At 52.2% G+C, this 19,119-nt stretch overlaps 1 long non-coding RNA gene across 2 annotated transcripts; it reads left to right on the top strand.

The window, feature by feature from the left end:
* Positions 1–5,000: 5,000 nt before the first annotated feature.
* Positions 5,001–18,377, top strand: LOC123276920 (uncharacterized). 2 transcript variants are annotated; one of them, XR_011494319.1, is made up of 4 exons: positions 5,001–5,235; positions 6,160–6,254; positions 8,518–8,777; positions 16,731–18,377. It is a non-coding gene; the product is annotated as an uncharacterized lncRNA (long non-coding RNA). The 2 variants fall into 2 exon arrangements; XR_006513546.2 differs by lacking the exon at positions 16,731–18,377 and having other exon boundaries at positions 5,098–5,235; positions 8,518–9,155.
* The last annotated feature ends 742 nt before the right edge of the window (positions 18,378–19,119 follow it).

Genomic DNA, 19,119 nt, shown 5'->3' with positions numbered 1-19,119 from the left:
TTACATTGATTAATGTTGAAATGACACTATATCGGTTAAATAAAAAATATTATGAAGGGGCCGGCCCGGTGGCGCAGCGGTTAAGTTTGCCACGTTCCACTTTGGCAGTCCAGGGTTCGCCGGTTCCAATCCCGGGTGCGGACATGGCATCATTTGGCAAGCCGTGCTGTGGCAGGTGTCCCACATATAAAGTGGAGGAAGATGGGCATGGATGTTAGCTCAGGGCCAGTCTTCCTCAGCAAAAAGAGGGGGATTGGCAGCGGATGTTAGCTCAGGGCTAATCTTCCTCAAAAAAAAATTAGGAAAATCAATTTCATCCGTTTCTTTTTGCTCTGTTTTTTAAGTGGCTATTAGAAAATGTAAAATTGCGTATGTGGCTGGCATGATGTTTCACTGGGCAGTGCTGCTCTGATCTGTTTCCTTCTAGGCTTGATGTTCTCCACTCCTTCAACAGTCCGTGCCTGACATCATTTCCAATCCCGTCCCTGAGGTGGCCTTTTGAGCAGTGCTTCAAAGGGTGAACAACGGTCTGGCTGACCATTCTTCCTTTCATGTCCTTTGCACAATTTGGGTTTAAGTGGCTTTTCTTTTTGTCCTATTGATTGTCAGACCTCTTTGTAACTAGGGGTATTTACATCTGTCCATTGCAATGTTGCAAACACCTTCTCCCAGTTGTCGTCAGCCTTTCTACAGTATCTTTGGTTATGCAGGTTTTTCCTATGGTATCTTTGGCTATATGATTTTCTCTTTTTTTTCTTTCCTTCTTTCTTTTTTTTTTCTTTTTTTTGGTGAGGAAGATTGGCCCTGAGTTAACATCTGTTGCCAATCTTCCTCTTTTTGCTTGAGGAAGATTGTCACCGAGCTAACATCTATGCCAATCTTCCCCTATTTTGTATGTGAGATGCCACCAGAGCGTGGCTAGATGACCGGTGCATAGGTCTGTGCCCGGGATCTGAACCCACAAACCCCGAGCCACCGAAGCGGAGCATGTGAACTTAACCACAACATGCCACAGGGCCGGCCCCTGGTTTTCTATTTTTACGCAGCCAATCTGCAAATAGTTTTTTTGTGGCTTCTGGATTTCATGTCATGCTAAGGAAGATTTTGCCCATTCCCAAATTTATGAATAAGTAGTAACCTGCATTTTCTTCCACTATCTTCACATTTTAATCCTTTTTTCTTTCATCCGACTGGAATCTATTTCTGTTTGTGATATGAGGAAGAGATCTGACTTAATTTTCCCCTAAACGTGTAGCCAATTGTCCCTTTTAGTGAATAACTCATTCTTTCCTCACTAATTTGAAACGCCACTTTGAAAATCATCTTTAGGCTCTGTTTTCCCTCTGTTGGCAGGCAAGTTGGCCGCCAGCAGATCTGAGTTGACACCTGACCAGCTCAACAAGCGCGGCAAATAGAGGAATTCTCTTCTCAGCAGTCCCTGCCCAAGCCCCAGGGCTGGCTCTCATGGACAGCTTGGACCACCATGGTGGCCGGGATGGAGTACGCTGGCTGGCCAGGTCTGACTGACCCGTCTCCCACTGGAGCAGAAGGGCGAGGTCGCTTGAGAAAGGGGAGAGAGTGGCTCCTCAAAGGGAAATTGGGATGCTGGAGAGAGAAGGAAGAACAGATGCTGGTCAGATAAAAAGATGCCTACCAGAGTGCATACCCTCCTGGCCTGTCACTGGATGTTCCACAACCCCAGCTCTGTAGGCATTTGGGGGGGGGGCGGTCCTCAGGTTCCCTCTGTCCTAGCCTGGCTCCTCCCTCAAAGGTCAGCTAGGGTTGTGTCTGCCCCACGAATTCGGGATCCCCACTGGCCTGGAAAATCAGCCCAGTGAGCTTGGGAAGGACTCTCCTGCCCACTCTTGCCCCAGGACCCTTGGCCAGGTTCCTCGTCCTGCTGAAGGAGGCAGAGCTCAGGGCAAGGGGAGGAAGGAAGGATGCCAGGAGGGCATGGCCGCTGTTTACAAACAGAGAGTGGCTCCTTCCTGCCGCCCCTGAGAATGGTGCTGCCCCAGCTGGCTCAGGAAGTCTGGCTCCTGCAGGGAGGGGCCCCAGACGTCGTCTTCTGGCGTCCCTCCAAGGCCCACGTGCAACCCCTGGGCCACCAGCGAACAGCCTGAGAATCCAGAGACCAGGCTCTTCTGCAGAAAGTCTTGTCGACGCAGGCCCGAGTGTTGATCTTGGGGAGCAATCGCCTGTGTTTCTACGTAGGATGCTCCAGCCCTTGGCACCTCACGCCACAAGGCCGTCCCTGCAAGTCCCTCCCGCTCACTCTTAAGCTTTCAGAGGAGCAGAGTGTGATTTGGGGAGGAGTCAACTGATGAGGCCAGAACCCAGATTCTCTCTTGATGCCTGCCTCTCTCCATCGGCCCCTACGAAGCCCCCCATCATGATAATACATGGACCGAAACAACATTCAATGAAAATACCGTAGGAAACAAGAATAAAAGTCTCTTTAGAAACTTTCCTCCGTTGGATGACAAGGAACGTTTCAACTAAACAAAAGCAGGTGGCTTGCCACACGGAGGGAGGACGGGTGGGTTCAGAGCTCAGCTCTGCCGCTCGCTGCCTGTGACCTGGGCAACGTGTTAAACATTTGTGGCTTTGCAGATGCCCCAGTAAAACGAGGTGAGGCCAGCCCCCACCCCATCTCATAAGGTCGTTGCGAGAATTCAAGAAACGAGTAACTGCAATAAATGACTGATAACTGCAACGGCATGTTGGATGATGGTGACACACGGAGGAGTGAAACAGATGAAAGCCATGTGGTGGTCGGGGGGAAGATTGCGAAAACTCTGTGAAGCAGTCTGGTGTTATTTAAAAGTGGACTTAGATTAGTTGTAAATGTATATTGTGAAACCTTGAGGGCAATCGCCAACAAATTTTTTAAAGCAAGCATAATTGTTAGGCTAAGAGAAGAGAAAAATGGAATCCTATGAAACACTCAATTAAAAACATAGAAGGCAGAAAAAGAGGGAAGGATTAAAAAAAAAAGGAAGAAAAAGTCCACTGAATACAGTTACAAACATGGTAGACATTAATCCAATTATATCATTACATTAAATGTGAATGGTCTAAATACAGCAATTAAAAAAGAACGACTGTCGGGGCTAGCCCCGTGGCCAAGTGGTTAAGTTTGCGCACTTCGCTGCAGGCAGCCCAGTGTTTCGTTGGTTCGAATCCTGGGCGTGGACATGGCACTGCTCATCAAACCACGCTGAGGCAGCGTCCCACATACCACAACTAGAGGAACCCACAACGAGAAATATACAACTATGTACTGGGGGGTTTTGGGGAGAAAAAGGAAAAAATAAAATCTTAAAAAAAAAAAAAAGACTGTCAGAGTGAATTAATAAAATAAGTCCTAACTACGTGTTGTCTGCAAGAAACTCACTTTAAATATAAACGAATGGGAGCTCCAGCAGGTGAAGTTCTGTGGAGCGAAACTGCCCAAGAATCGACTGGGCCACTTTTTTTTAACCAAGCTGAGCCTCAGTTTCCTCTTCTGTAAAATGGGGATAGTAACAGTTCTGACTATATAGAGGCATCATGAGGATTAAATTAATTCATGTAAAGCATTTAAAATAGTGACTGGCGCATAGTAAACGCTGTAAAAATACGTTGTTTTCATTATTGCTGTTATCCAAGTACAGCTTCGGGACAAGCTGCCCCACTCTCACTTCCAATTAGCTTTCACTTCAAGCTTCACCTAACAGAGTCCCCTAAATTCAATCTCTAAATAGAATCTCTAAAGCCACCACTTTTTCTCTGAGTTTTAAGATCAGGATAAGCTACACAATTTTCCGGATCTAGGGCAAACCGGAAATGCAGGGCCCCTTGTTCAAAGTTATTAAGAATTTCGTTAAGCCAAGTGCAGGGCCCTTCTGAACTCGGGGGCCCCATGACTGCACAGGTCGCATGCCCAGGGAGCAGGCTCTGCTTAAGATCCACAGACCAGGAGCAAAGTCAGAATCCAGGATGCCAATCACCCCACCCTTCTCCCTCCCCCATCCAGCTTCTCCACCCCACCTGGGTCAGGGACACGGTGACCTCCTGGCTGTGAACACAGCTCACCTCTCTGGACCCACGGAACACCAGCCCAGATGTGCTCCTTGCCAAAGTAATGCTTTGCTGCCAACTTCTGGACCCAGGACTTCCAGGGCACTTCCGTTCTGCGCTCACTGAAGCTGGGGCCCAGGATTGGAAAGGGGCCAGGCTGATCTGGGAGCCTGGCTCAAGGGTGGGCTGAGAATTCCTGGTTTCAGGGGGATGTCTGCTCCAGGGAGCCCCAGGCAGCAACGAGTCCCGGCCTGTCCACCACTCTCCACCCTCGAGTGACCCGGTTGGCTGTGCACAACCCCCTCCCCCCCGCAAACACATACACTCTCTGGGAGGGGAGGAGGGTGCTGGCGCAGACGTCAGAGTTTTTACCTCTCGGCAGCTGTTTACCAGGCCTGGCAAAGTCCAGGGGCTCCGGTCCCTCTGGCCTCTCATGCCCTGCCCTGCCCCAAAGGTCACCACCCGGAGGCCCTTGCCCTTTGGGGTACTGTCAGAGCTGCCCCCAGGGACGCAGGCAGGGAAGGGGGGCTGGGAGCCCAGAGCCACAGGCACTGGCGTAAGTGGCAGCCCCGGGGCGCCCAGCCACGCCGGCGATTCCCAGCGAGCGTGGGCGCCAGGCAGACAAGCCCTTAGTGTCAGCGCAGCCCACCCAGCTCTGAAACACGTCCTTCTGTCCCCTGGGGGGTGGGGACTGAGAGTAACCCCTCGCGGCCCGGTGACTGCAGGGCGACCCGCCCCTGTTTTGCATACCTATCCCTTCCCTCCCCATCAAGGGGCTGGGACTCCCCGCGGGCCTGGGCGTGGGCCAGCCGGGTTTTGATCTCAAAGATACTGTCCCTCCCAGCCTGGGCAGGGCCCTGGGAAAGCCTGTCGCTCCTCCGCCCTCTCTTTCCACTCCCTGCCCCCTCGGAAACGCACGTCGCGGGCGGCGTCCTGCCAGGCGCAAAATCCTGAAATGCAAGCGGCGGCCTCGTGGGGGCTGGCGGCAGGGTGGGAAGCCAGCAGCGGGGAGAGCTGGGGGGGGACCCTCTTCTGCTGCGCCCCAATCCCTCCTCCCCTCACCCCTACACCCTTGCATCAGACAGAGGGGCCGCTCCACCACCCCACGCCCCCACTCCAAGGCAGTGGCGATGTTTTCCGGACCCCAAATCAAGAGCCTGGTGTGAGAGGCAGGTGTGCGTGCATCCAAAGGCCGGCGGGGAGAGGGGCGCTGTTGGAAATCCGGGACCCCGCCGGGAGGAAGAGGGCTGGAGCTGTTGCGATTCAGAGCTGAACACCTGGTGGGAATTGAGGGGGAGGGAAGCGGCAGGAAGGGGGTGCGGGTCAGGAAATCGGGGTGCCATCGCTGCCCAAGCAGCTGGTAGGTTGCACCAGCTGACTGATGCCGTCTCAGGATGGGGCCTAGCATTATAAGGATGCCCAAAATGGGTGTCTTCACTACTGTTACTATTATTCTTGTTGTTGTTGTTACCCTGTCCTCTGTTTTCTCAGTTCCCCGTGGGTGTCAACATTTCTTCTGCCTCCACCTGTGTTGGGGGGAAGGTGCCTCCCCAGAGGAGGGGTGGGTTTATCTACCTCAGGATGGTCCCCGGGACACTTCTGTCCCCTCCTCGGGGGTTAACAGCACAGGCAGGGGCCCCTTCCCAAACCATCTCAGACCCCGGTTTGCGTTTTATTAATGTCCTGTGCACTCTCTCTGCTCCAATTTCTGGGGACACCTGAATCCACTTTGGGATTCTTCTGTGCTAGCCTTGTGTAGCCCGGGTGACAAACACTTGGAATTGAATTCAAGTTAGTCTATAGCACTAATCCCTCTCATTTGATAGTTATCCATGCTTGGAGCCCCCTCCTGTGCCAGCCGCCGTGCTGGAGGTGGGGTCGCGAGGATAAAGAAGAAGATGGTGTCCACCTTGTGGCACGCAGAGCCGAGCTGGGGCGCAGACATCCGTGAGACAGCCTCCCACAGGGATGGAGCGGCTCACCTGGGGCTCTTAACCAGAGCCCGCCCCCTCTCCGGGAGGTTTTGACTCTGGGGCAAGGAAAGGGCCCAGGAATCTGCATTTTTAAAAAGTACTTCACATGATTCTTATTATCCAGGGTGTTTGGAAACATTGCCAGAAGGAACAGGAATGATAAACAGAGCTCTGCACTGGGAAGGAAAGGAAGCCGAGAGGACCCATCTGAGAGATCAGGTACAGCTTTCCTGGGGAACGGACTGCGAGCTGAAGCACAAGGTGTTAACTGGGTGAAGAGGGAGGGATGCATGGTCCTGGAGCAGGAACAGCACGTGCAAGGGCCCTGGGGTGGGAAAGGGGGAAGAGCAGTGTGGCTGGAGCTCAGAAGAAAGGAGGAGCTGGAGAGGCGCATCAGCATCAAAGTCGGGGTGGGGGGGACCCCAGGAGCCCTGGGGAGCCCTGGGAGAGTTTTGTGTGAGAGGGCTGATGTGATTGGGGCTTTGATTTTTCATTCAGTGGATATACACACTGAGCCTTACAGGCCCTGGGAGAGACTCTGGTAGAATCAGGCTTCTCTCCCAACTCTCCTTCACGGGGGCCCTGGCATGGGGAGGAGGGGAGCGGCGGGGAGGCTGCAGGCCGAGGCCCAGCCCCTCTCTCAGCCTTGGCAGACAGGCGTTTCTGGACCGGGTCTCTGCTCCCACCAGCTGTGTCCGCTCTGCACCCCCTCAGGCCCAGCAGGCAGTGGGCAGCTCCAGAGGGAGTCCGTTTTCCAGTGCCACTGCCAAGATGCACCGCAGAAGGCAGTCCTAGGACCCCGGCTCCAACGTCCTGCCCACCTCCTCTGCCCTCTGGGGTCTGCTGTCAAGATGCTGACAGACGGGGCAGGGGGAACGCAGAAGAGCAGTCAGCCCCTGGGGGGACTCTCCTCCCCATCCCTGCCCACTGAGCCAGCTCTGCCAACACCACCCACGCCTGCAGTCTGGGATCCGCAGCCCCTCCGCAGGCCGGCAGAGGCTGGTGGGTAGGAGGAGGCAGTGGGGGAAGGTGGGCAGTGCCCTCGGAGGTTTGGGCTGCCAAGTGGGGTTGGCAGGGAAATGGCCTGGTGCCCCAGGTCCACTCAGGGGCCGGGGGCGGGGCTACAGACGGGGCCTCATTTGCATACAACCAGGAGGGGCGGGGCCTGAGGGGTGGGGCCAGATCTCCAGCAAAATTCTTTCTTTTGTTGTTGAAGTCTCACTGGTTTATAACATTATATAAATTTCAGGTGTAGATCATTACATTTCGACTTCTGTACAGATTGCATCATGTTTACCAGCAAAAGTCTAGCTTCCATCCGTCACCACACACATGTGCCCTTTAACCCCTTTTGCCCTCCCCCCACCCCCTTCCCCTCTGGTCACCACCAAGCTGTTCTCCTTAACCATGTGTTTGTTAGTTTATCTTCCACACATGAGTGAAATCATATAGTGTTTGTCCTTCTCTGTCTGACTTATTTCACTCAGCATAATGCCCTCAAGGTCCATCCATGTTGCTGCAAATGGCACGATTTCATCTTTTTTATGGCTGAGTAGTATTCCATTATGTATGTATGTGTGTGTGTGTGTGTATGCCACATCTTCTTTATCCTTTCATCTGTTGATGGGCACTTAGGTTGTTTCCAAGTCTTGGCTGTTCTGAATAATGCTTCAATGAACATAGGGGTGCATATATCTTTTTGAATTAGTGTTTTCATGTTCTTTGGATAAATACCCAGTAGTGGGATAGCTGGGTCATATGGTAGTTCTATTTCTAATTTTTTGAGAAATCTCCATATTGTTTCCGTAGTGGCTGCACCAGTTTGCACTCCCACCAGCAGTGGATGAGAGCAGTGTGTCCTTTCCAACACTTGTTGTTTTTCATCTTTTTAATAACAGCCATTCTGACGGGTGTGAGGTGATAACTCATGGTGGTTTTGATTTGCATTTCCCTAATAGTTAGTGATGTTAAAGATCTTTTCATGTGCCCGTTGGCCATCTGTATATCTTCTTTCGAGAAATGTCTGTTCGTGTCCTCTGGCCATTTTGTGATCAGGTTGTTCTTTCGTTGTTGTTGAATTGTATGAATACTTTATATCTCCCCACCTCAACAGTAGCCAGGCCCACCGCCCCCATAACCTGGGGGATGCCTCTGCCCACCCACCCAGCATCTCTACCTCCTCTTCAACTAGATTTAAAGCTCCCGGAGCAGTTCCTAGAATCTGAGATACGTGGGGGGGAGGGGGAGAGCGGGGGGGAGGAGAATGAGCCCCCAGCCTGCAAACTGATGAAAATGCTCCTGGGACCATTTCTGGGAAAAGCCAAGTCCTCTGGGGTTTATGAGAAACAGGATGGGGAGGTGGGATGGGCAGAGGGCCATAGCCCACCAGCGTTTTCCGCATCCTTCCATTCCAGGGGTGGCTCACCCTTCATTACCCTCCTGGGGGCATCGAACTCTCGCCCCCTCCTCTTTCTTGTTCCAGGGGCAGTGGTGAGGACCCCGTCAGCAAGCTCTCTCCGCCACGTGCCGAACCCGTGTGTGGATCAGCGAGTTCTGGGCTGGCAAGGCCTCTGAAGAGTCTCCTGGGCCCGGAGCTCCCCTCGAGACAGCAGGGGTTGCTGACAGATACTGGGCCAGCAGGACCAGCCTAACAGGCACCTCCAGCTGGCGGGCCCCATGCCGTGTGTCAGCCTCTGCGGCCCGCACTTCCCAGACGTCATCCCAAATGACTGGCTAAGCCCCGTGAGTAGAAACTATTATCCTTGTACCCCTTTTACAGGTGAGGGAACCGAGGCACAGAGAGGTTAAGTGAGTTGCCCACAGTCACCCAGAGAACGAGCCGCACGCAGTGCCCGCATTTAAACCCTCATGCTGACTCCAAGAGAAGGCGAAAGTGTCCAGCTCACCCGTACCGGAAGAGGAAAGGGGTGACAGGGGACAGCAGCCCAGAGCACCTCGGGAAGTGACTGGGGGCAGGGCCGGGACCAGGTCAGGCAAGCGAGGAGCACGAGGTAAGGAGGCCCTCGGGGTCCCGCGCGTGTGGCCCGAGCCCCAGGGTTTTCATTTGTGTGTGTGCATCAATTTATTGTATAAATCTTCAAGATCTCTTCCAATTTCCATCAATACGTTTCCTGTATCTCGTGGAAATGGTCCGGAGTCCACACAGACGTTCACTAGGCAGGACAACAAGGTTGGGAGAAGGGGGGAATGGACTGGGCTGCTCCAGCCATAGCTGATTTTCTCTTTTTTTAATTGAGGTGAAATTCACATAACATAAAATTAGCCATTTTAAGTGTACATTTCAGCTGTGTTTAGTCCATTCACACTGTTGTACAACCATCACCTTTATCTAGTTCCGAAACGTTTCCGTCACCCCCAAGGAGACCTGTGCCCTTTCAGCAGCCACTCCCCGCTCCTCCCTGCCTCCCCGCGCCCCCCCTCCCCCCGCAGCTGCTGGGGCCTCAGGGTTCGCTGGCCTGCTCCTCAGTTCCTGCCCTGGGTGACCCCCCATTGGGACAGGAGGCCACACGTCCCTCGGGAGGGCCAGTCCTCTGAGTCGCATCCTCTGCTGGTGGCTTTCCCTCGCCTTCTGAGACTGCCTGGGGCTGAGCTGTGGGCAGCTGTGGACACTGTCTCCCAGGACACACACACACACACACTGCCAGGCCCACACCCGCCGGGCATGTGGCAGGGGACGGCTCGGGCCCCAGCTCCCCGCCCCAGAGGCCCTGGCTCTGCTCCCCATGGGTGCCCACACCCGCGCCTGCCCCCAGAGGAGCGCCAGGAATCCCAAGCAGCAGAGATGGGCGGGGAGGAGGGAGGGACCAGCTGTCTCGGGGACACAGAGAATTCCTCCGGGAGCCAGTCTGCAGTCACATGAGCCTGGAGAAGGTGCAGCAAGGGGCTTACGGCCCAGCCCCAGTCCATATAGAGACCAAGAATGTTCTGAGTGTTTCTGGGGAGGAAGAGAACGACTCCACATAGTTTCTTAGGAATTTTAATTGTGTGCTTTGAATCTGCCTCCCATTCCTGCCTCCCCCCACCCCAGCCTGCTTGAGGGGACACTTGTCAGAGCGCCCCGGGACCCACAGAGCAAACAGCCAGGACTTTGTGTGATGGTGACGCACTGACATTTCTGGGCAAAGAAAAAATGCAGCCACCTCCTTCCCAGCGCCTTGTCGCCTGCCGCTGGCTGGGGGGTGGGGGTGGGGGGGTGCCCGGGGAGCCACCTGGGGGCCCGTGCCAGCTCATCCTCACTGCGTTACCGTGGGCAAGAGACCTAGCCTCTCTGTGCCTCAGCTTCCTCACCTGTAAAATGGGGCTGGTAACTTCAAAGGACGGGTGTGGGATGACCTGAGATGCAGGGTCAAGCAGTGGGCACGCCACAAGCATTCAGGATGTCATCTCCGATTAGTATTATTATTGTCGCTATTTGTTAGCAGAGAATGGAGAAATGCTGCTCCCCCAGCTCAGCTGCTTACTGAGTAAGGCTGTGGGGGCCTCTGTTCCTTTAGACCACCCTGCAGGGCTGCCCTTGCCAAGGGCCTTGCCAGACCCCTCTTGGACTCCAGGTCCACCCTAAATGATTGCTTTTCCTTTATTCGGGAGGCTGTTCAGACACCGACATCACACAGCTGGGCTTAAAAGTCTTGCCTCAGTCATTTATTCGCTGTGTGACTACGGGCAATTTCCTTAACCTCTCTGGGCCTCCATTTCCACTCCCACAAAATGACATGACAAACAGAACCCATGTTGCAGGGCCGAGTGATGATTCAATGAGATAGTACTTTTTAAAATGGCCTGGGACAGAGTAAGTACTCAGTAAATGTGAGGTATTTAATACATACTAACGAATCCCCTTTATATGCAGAGTCATGCTTAGTCTTAACAACTACCCTTCAACAGGGTGTTTGGGTACCAACAGTGGGAGAGCATTGTTGGCCCCGTTTTCTGGATGAGCAAACCGCGGCTCAGGATGGTTAAGCAGCTCTCCCCACAGCAGCACAGCTAGCAGGGAGCGGGGTCCAAGTTAGAACCCACGTCTAACTGGGAAGCCCCGCTTTTAACCACATCAGCCCTCTTAAACATTAACTAGGAGACCCCTTCCCCACATGAAAGAGTCCTTGTTTTCAGCATTTGTCAAGAAAAATCTGTAACGACAGAAGGCCAGTGTCAGTTCAATAATCTATCGGTTGACACAGTGGCGTCCATGGTCATTTATATACTCATGTAAATACTGCTTGAGATACGTCACGTATTTTGTCTCCCTGAGCTCAAGGCTCCCCTCCTGACGGCGCCAGGCTTCCTCGGGGATCCTCACGAGGGGGGACCATGAGACAGACATGGAGATGGAGCCTCGCTGATGTTCCAGAACCTTCCCAGCTAGGTCTGTGTGACTCCAAAGTTGCTCTTTTCTGAAACACCATGGGCTCCATCTGCCTGAGTGTCCGTCGTGTCTGGTGTTCAGGCCTTTCTCTTCTTGTGGCACCTGTCAGCACCCTGGGGCCACGGTCTGGGGGACTCCTGTTCACCCCCAGCGTACCTGTCCCCCAGGTGAGAGAAGATGGCCGCTGGTCCGGGATGGTAATGGAGAAGGTGGCAGCGGTCACGTTCAGGAGCGACTGCGAAGGCAGAGCTCCCAGGGCCCACTGATGGATTGATGGCGGGTGTGAGAGAAGGAGGGGCAGCGAAGGACTCCCGGGCGGGGCGGGGTGGGGGGCGGGTGTGCACTGAGGGAGGGGCGGGTGGCGGCACTGGTCCGGGCAGGTGGAGCTGGAGATGTCGTCGGGAGGCGGTACAGGAGGCTGGGGGTAGGAGCCAGGAATCTGGGAGGCAGAGCGGGGTGAACAGGATCAAGAGGGACAGGGCAAGGTCGCCCACAGAAGAGCCCAGAGGAACCAGGAGGCTGCAGCACTGGGCCCGCTCACGGTGGAGGCTGTGAGGGGGCGGCCAGACAGACTCGAACTGTCTGGGGGTCCCTGTTTCGGAGGCTTTTCATGTTGACTGAGGCCCGTGTGGGCCCCGAGGTGGGCGTCATCAAACCTACGACGGAGGGAGAGTGTGGAGGAGGAGATGGGCGCGGGTCCAGAGAAGGGGATGCTGGGGGCTCAAGGGCTCATTTCCAGGATCATCTCAATGGAGCGAAACCGGGCCCTCTGAGTATAAGACGGCCAGCCGTGGGCGCGACTAAGCCCTGGGGCTGGGTGCCGGCCTGCACAGGGTTCTCGCCTTCAGTCACTGCTTCTTGAAGTGGGAATTCAAATGCACTAGTTGGCTCATGTCTGGACATCTTTCTAGATGTCCTGAGGTTTCCTCCAGCTCTGTCATTGATGGATGATTCCGTCGTCGTCTTATTAAGAGTGTGTGCCAGAGTTTTTAAGCTGCACCTAAGCATCATGACGGAAATGGGTTGTCATGGGTTGTTCATAGTGGCATTCATTCATTCATCCTGCTCTTACGAAGCTCACGCACTGGTGGAAAGATGCACAATAAATGCATGACGTGAAGTCAGGGGGTTGTAAGTGCTGTGAAGTATGTAAAACAAAGTAATGGGGCAGTCACAGAGGTAGGAGGTGAGGTAGAGTGGGCAGGGAAGGCTTCACTGAGGAGGTGATATTTGAGCTGAGACCTGACAAGCTGGAGCCATACATGTGAAGAGCATTCCAGGAAGCAGAGATGGCAAGTGCAAAGGCCCTGGGGCAGGCATAAGGTGGGCGTGTTGAGGGATGGAGAAAAAGAGAGCGTGGCTGGCGTGAAGTGAGTGGGGAGATGAGTAGGAGCAGAGTGGGGAGGGCAGGGCGCAGATCATGCAGGCTCACGGAATGCAGAGGCCTGGGTTTACTCAAATCACAATGGGAAAGACAGTGGACTACTCAACAATAAAAAGAAGTAACTCCTGCATGCAACGACAAGGAGGAGTCGCAAAACAGTTATGCTGAGTGCAAGAAGACAAAAAAGAGTACATAGTGTATGACCCCATTTATACAGAATTCTAGAAACCACAAACTCATCTGTAGCGAGAGAGCAAATCATCGATCACTGGGTTGAGGGACAGATTACAAAGGGTAAGGACAAAACTTTTGGAGGTGATGGATTCATTTGCTATCTTGATGGTGTCTATGGTTTCTGGGGCGAATATGTATGTTAACACTGACCCTGTTGTACTCCTTACACGTGTGCAGCCTGCACTATGTCACTGACACTTCAGTGAAGATGGAAGAGACGGCAGGGGGAAGCGTCTGGGGGATTTCAGTGGTGAAGGCACATGGTGTGGGTTCAGTGAACAGATCGGGGGCAGAGCCTGGGTTCACGCAGGGCCTGGAGATGTTCCCAGGCAGCGGACAGGGAGGACGGGTCCGCGTGGAACTGGCGGAGCTCAGCTTCCGCGAATTTGAGACCCAGCTGCCTCTTCTGACCCGGCTGTTGAGTAAGAGGAGGACCTGCAAATTCACCTTTCAGGGAAATGGAGTTGTTTCCCCTGGGACCTCGGACAGACAGCTGTGGCCGTGAGCGCCACGGAGGCGGGACTTGGCCTGGCGTACGCCCCACTGGGGCTGCAGTGCCCAGCACAGGGGCTGGCACGTGCCAGGTGCTGGGTGAGGATTTCAAATGAAGACAGGAATGAATGAATGAATGAAATGAACGGGAACCACCTCATCTGGAGCAACGCCGTTGCCAAGGGCAGCCCTCCTGTGCATCCTGATCTACAGCCACCTTCATTCCCAGACCAGAGGGTGCAACTCTGGGGCCTTTGAGGTCACGCTCAGCACACACAGACTCAGTCTGACCCCTCAGCTCTCCTAACCCGGGGCGAGAAAGTGGACTGACACCCTCGCAAGGATCTCCTGCAGCAGCCCTGGGAGCCCTGAAGGGGACGGAGACTCCTGGCTCCACCTCTGACTTGCTGTGTGACCATGAGCAAGTCACTATGCCTCTCTGGGTGGGCCTTTCTTTTCTGAAAGATGAGGGCTTGAAAGTGTCACCTCTTGAGACCCTCACTGGCTCCGTCTACTCATTCATCCATTCACTCAAGAAACAGCCTGTGGTTCTAAAGGTTAAAGCCAAAAAAAAAGGGGCCTTCTGGATCAATTTTCTTAACCAGAAAATGAAAAATCCCCAGGACTTTTGCATTCCTAGAGCATTGCTATTGAGGTTTTACTACACTTTTCCTGGACTCGGTTCTGCTGAATTAGTGAAATGGAATTGGGGAAGAGAAGTGTTCAAGTTGTTAAGTGTCTGGCCCCCAAGAACTCCAGCCTTTATGTCTCAGACCCCATGCCCCTTCTTTTCATGCACCCCAACTGGGAAGCGGACTGCAAGGATAGAAAGTCACTTTTGGTGTCTGGCACAATAATAAATTCTGAACAGTTCACACAGGAAGAAGCATGGTGTCACAGGAAGTCAACTGGACAGGAGCAAAGGGACCTCGTCCTTACCCCAAATCTGCCACCTCTGTAGTTGGGTGACCCCATTTGAAGTACCTTCTGCTCTCTACCCCCTGGGCCTCAATTTTCTAGGCTGAATCAAATGGTCTTTCAAGGGGCCCAAACAGGGGGACTGATGAAATCAGTTGCCGAAAGGGTCAGCAGGCAACATATGTGAGTAAAGCAGGACTGGTGCATGGCAATAGGGAGTGGTGGGGACTGTGGCCAAATGACTGTGGCAAGCTCAGCATATCAGCTACACAGGGGAATGTGGGCGCAAGGGGAGCCAGATGATCCCATCTTTGATGCAGAATTTATTTAAATGTTGGTAATTAATTCAATATAGTCATGCGCCACATAATGACGTGTTGGTCAATGACGGACTGCATATACCATGGTGGTCCCATAAGATTAGTACCCTAAAGCCTAGGCGTGTAGTAGGCTATGCCATCTAGGTTTGTGTAAGTACACTCTGTGACGTTTGCACAACGACAAAGTCACCTGACGACATATTTCTCAGAACGTGTCCCTGTTGTTAAGCGATGTCTGACTGTACATTTTTGAAGTCTTTCTACAACTTGAGACTCAGGTCCATGCCTGTCAACCTGTCAGTCCCGACATCTTCAACTCCATCTCCTTTCTTGTGGTTTCTCATTTTTTCTCTGAAGCCTGCTGGATTTCTAGCACACGTCTGGTCTTCTGAAAAACGCTAAAATGTTGCATTAGGCCATGGAGGCAGGAAAAGGCTGGGAGCATGAGCACGTGCTTGTGCATGCATGCACACACACACACACACTGCTCGGGGAGTGCTGCGTTCCCCGAAGCCAGCTGGACGGCCTCCCTCCTGAGCCAACAGGGCGAACGAGTGGACCGGACGTGTCCCAAGGTCTTCAGATTGGGTCTCAGGCCTGGCAGGGAGCCACACTCGGGTCATTTCTAGGATTTCCTGCCCGGCTGCAGCGGGGGAGCCACCCCGCGAGGCTGCGGTCAGCTTGCCAGCTCCTGAGAGCCCCAGGGGGATCCCACAGCACTGGTCCCTCAGTCGTAAACAGCACATGGGTTGGGAGGCCTACCGCCTCACATCCAAATGAAACCCGCTCTTTTCCTCCTAGTGCTCAGAAATAACCCACTGGTCCAAGATGGATACACGTGCATCGGTATATACTTGTTTGGCCATTTACTATTCGCTCAATAAAGTATTTATGGGACACCCACTGTGTGCAGGCTGAGGGTACACAGGTGACTAAAACCTCAGGGCGTCCCCATTCCTCCACTTCACCTCCTATGCTGTCACCCGCAAAACCACCTCCTACAGCTCATCCAGAGCCTCCTGGGCACCTCAGCTTTTTTCTTACCAAAAAATGTTCTTAAAAATGAGCAAACCCAACATCACTAATCATCAGGAAAATGCAAATCAAAACTACAACTAGGTATCTCCTCACTCCCGTTGGAAAGGCTGCTGTCGAAAAACCAGGAAATAAGTGTTGACAAGGATGTGGAGAAACCAGTACCCTTGTTGGTGGGAATTCCTCAAAATTAAAAATAGAATTACCAGGCCGGTCCAGTGGCACAGTGGTTAAGTGCGCACGTTCCAATTTTGCGGCTGGGGTTCACCGGTTCGGAGCCTGGGTGTGGACATGGCACCGCTTGGCAAGCCATGCTGTGGTAGGCGTCCCACGTATAAAGTAGAGGAAGATGGGCACGGATGTTAGCTCAGGGCCAGACTTCCTCAGCAAAAAGAGGAGGATTGGCAGCAGTTAGCTCAGGGCTAATCTTCCTCAAAAAAAAAAAAAAAATGATTAAGACGGTAAATGTTGCTATGTGCCTCTTACTAAAATAAGAAAAACTGAAAAAAAAAACTTAACAATGAGCACACCCAGCACCGAGACTTTGGTTTCTAAATACTATTCTCCAAGAAAAGGAACCAGGGCTTCTTAGAGAAATGGCTGATCCTAGGGCTGGAGCAGAAAAAAAATTCAAGATGAGCCTGGAGCATCTTGTAGGGCCAGAAAGTAAAGACGTGCTCAAAAAACGAAAGGATGGGGGCGTATCAAAGGAACAGAGGAACCAACCTAAATGAGCCCCCAATGCCCAAAGCTGGCAGGATTTGAGCAGTGTAATAAGTAACATAGTGTCAGACCATAACCCTAAGTATAAAACAAACGGCCATGCATGCATATTGATACAAATAGAGGACAGAACAAATAAGGGTGAGGGGATACACTTCTTAGAGAAGAATTACAAATAATCTATGTAAATATTCCCCTTCCAGGAGATGGAGCTTAACCCTCCCTGCCCTTGCGTGTGGGCTGGACTCAGTGACTCGGGTCTAAAGAATAGAGTATGGAAACAGCAAAGCAGTAGCTGCACAGTGGAGAAGGCTGCCAGACACCACCGTAACCAAGTGATCCGGTGCACATCCGTCACCAGGACATCATGCTGATGTCGGGAACACCCCCATGGACGTCATGTAGATCTCATGAACGTCCTCAGGGGGGGTCACGTGGACGTCATGAACATCCCCAGGGACGTCATGGGGATGTCGTGAACTCCCTGATCAGAAGGGATGAGAGGGCACTTCATCTCCCATCCCATTCCCCCAAAACCTGTAACCCCAGACTAATCATGAGAAAAACACCAGACAAACCCACATCCAGGGATGTTTGACAAATACCTTCGGGGACCTACAAATACAAGGACTCTTCAACACTGTCAAGGTCATGAAAAATAAGGAAAGACTGAGAAATGGCCATAGACAGAGGAGACTCATAACTGAATGCAATGTGGCCCCCTGAACTGGATCTTAGAACGGAAAAAGGATAAACAGTGGAAAAAACAAATTCTGGAGTTTAGTTAATAGTCATGCTCCCCTGTTAATTTCGTAGTTTTGACAAAGGTACCACAGCAAACAGTTGTATAAGATATTAACATCGGGGAAGGTGGGGGAAAGGCACACAGGAACTCTCCGTGTCGTCTTTGCAACTTTTCTATAAATCTAAAACTACGGCAAAATGAAAAGTCTATTTAGAAAAGCATTTCCTCCTAATTAATAAAGGAACACATGTTCACCATAGATAATTCATAATATAAACAAATAAGAAACCGGCAGTTGCTTACGTCGACTCTGTTAACATTCCAGGGCATTTCAATGCAGTCTTTTTTCCTGTGCACGTTTGGAACAATTGAGAACAGGTTATAATCACCATTTTGTACTCTGCTGGGTACGAGCACACTCCTTCAGCATGCAAGGATTTGGTGAGTGTCATTTTCGCAGCTACTCCAAATTCCATGACTTGGTGGTGCTACATTTTACTTAGCTGCTCTCTGCTGTTGGACATAACTTCCAGAGGTTTCCTATGATAAATAATTCTTGAACGCATACATCTGAGTCTGCGTTTGGGATAGTTTTCTAACAAGAGAGTCTTAAGACAGACCTTCACACATGGAAGGCTGTGGATATTTCTAAGGCTCTTGACACACAGTGCCAATTTGCTCTCCCCAAGCGTATGCCAGTGGGTCCCCAGGTCAATGGTGAAGGGGTTCAGAACAGGCCTCCCCAAGACGTGCCACTTTGGCATGTGGGATATTTTGAGCTAAAGGTAATCGAGACCTTGCAAGCTCAAAAGAAACTTTTACCTCTCCCTTAAAGAATTTAAATTGGGGGCCTTGCCCATAATAAGAGTTATGACCAGAAATAAATTTTTATGACCGATCTGAATGGCAGGGCAAACCTCTTATTACTGAACATCTGCTCTTCTTATCGTCCTCTGAATTACCCTCCTCCCCTCTGAAGAGCCGGGCCCCTCTTCCTTTCCTTGGCTCAAGATGGCATAAATACCTCCCTTTACCTTCCTGTCTCTGACCCCGTCCTGTATGTGAGGTTCCCGTATGTATGGAATTAAATTAGATTTTCTCCTGTTAATCTGTCTCATGTCAATTTAATTTTTAGACCAGCCAGAAGAACCTAGAGGGTAGAGAAAAATTTCTTCCTCCCCTACAATGGTATTATTTAGGATGCCTGCTTCCAAGAGACTTTCTTTCTTCTTCATCTGAACATCCTCACTCTTGCAACTTTCTGCGGTCCCCTTGACGTTGCTTCTTCCAGCGTCTGTCTGCTTCTCTGTTCCCCTCTTGGTCCTCTGCCCTCCCCAGCATCACATCCCACCAGTGGACCTCTCTTTCACTCTTCAGGATCTCCGTGCACCAGCCCATCTGTTCCTGAGCCTTCGGTCATCTCCTGAATCCCCAGGCATAGCTTCTCCAGCCTCTCTCGTGAGCTCCATGACCACATTTCCACTTGCCTTTCAGGTATGTACGCCAGGACATCCCTGAGATGAGGATTCAAACACCACGTGTGAAAGAGAAGTTGTGGACTTCTCTTGGTCTCTATCTACTGCCCCCCTCACTCTCCTCCTCAAGGGCACAGCATCCCCAAGCACGAGCTGCCCAAGCCTGGCATCTCTGCCCCATCCACGTCTCCTATTTGCCCCTTACAATCCACACTCTTAGGATCTGGGCATCAGCCTCACAAATGTTCCCCACGCACCTGTCCTAATCCTGGCCCCCTGCATCTCGTGCCTCAAATTCTAACACCTTGGTCTCCCCAACTTCCTTCTCCTCTGCATAGAAGAATTATTTCTAAAACATTAATCTAGTTGCCT

The sequence above is a fragment of the Equus asinus genome, chromosome 14, assembly GCF_041296235.1.
Source record: "Equus asinus isolate D_3611 breed Donkey chromosome 14, EquAss-T2T_v2, whole genome shotgun sequence".
NCBI classification, from domain to species: Eukaryota; Metazoa; Chordata; class Mammalia; order Perissodactyla; family Equidae; genus Equus; species Equus asinus.
This window is presented reverse-complemented; position numbering and strand designations above follow the sequence as displayed.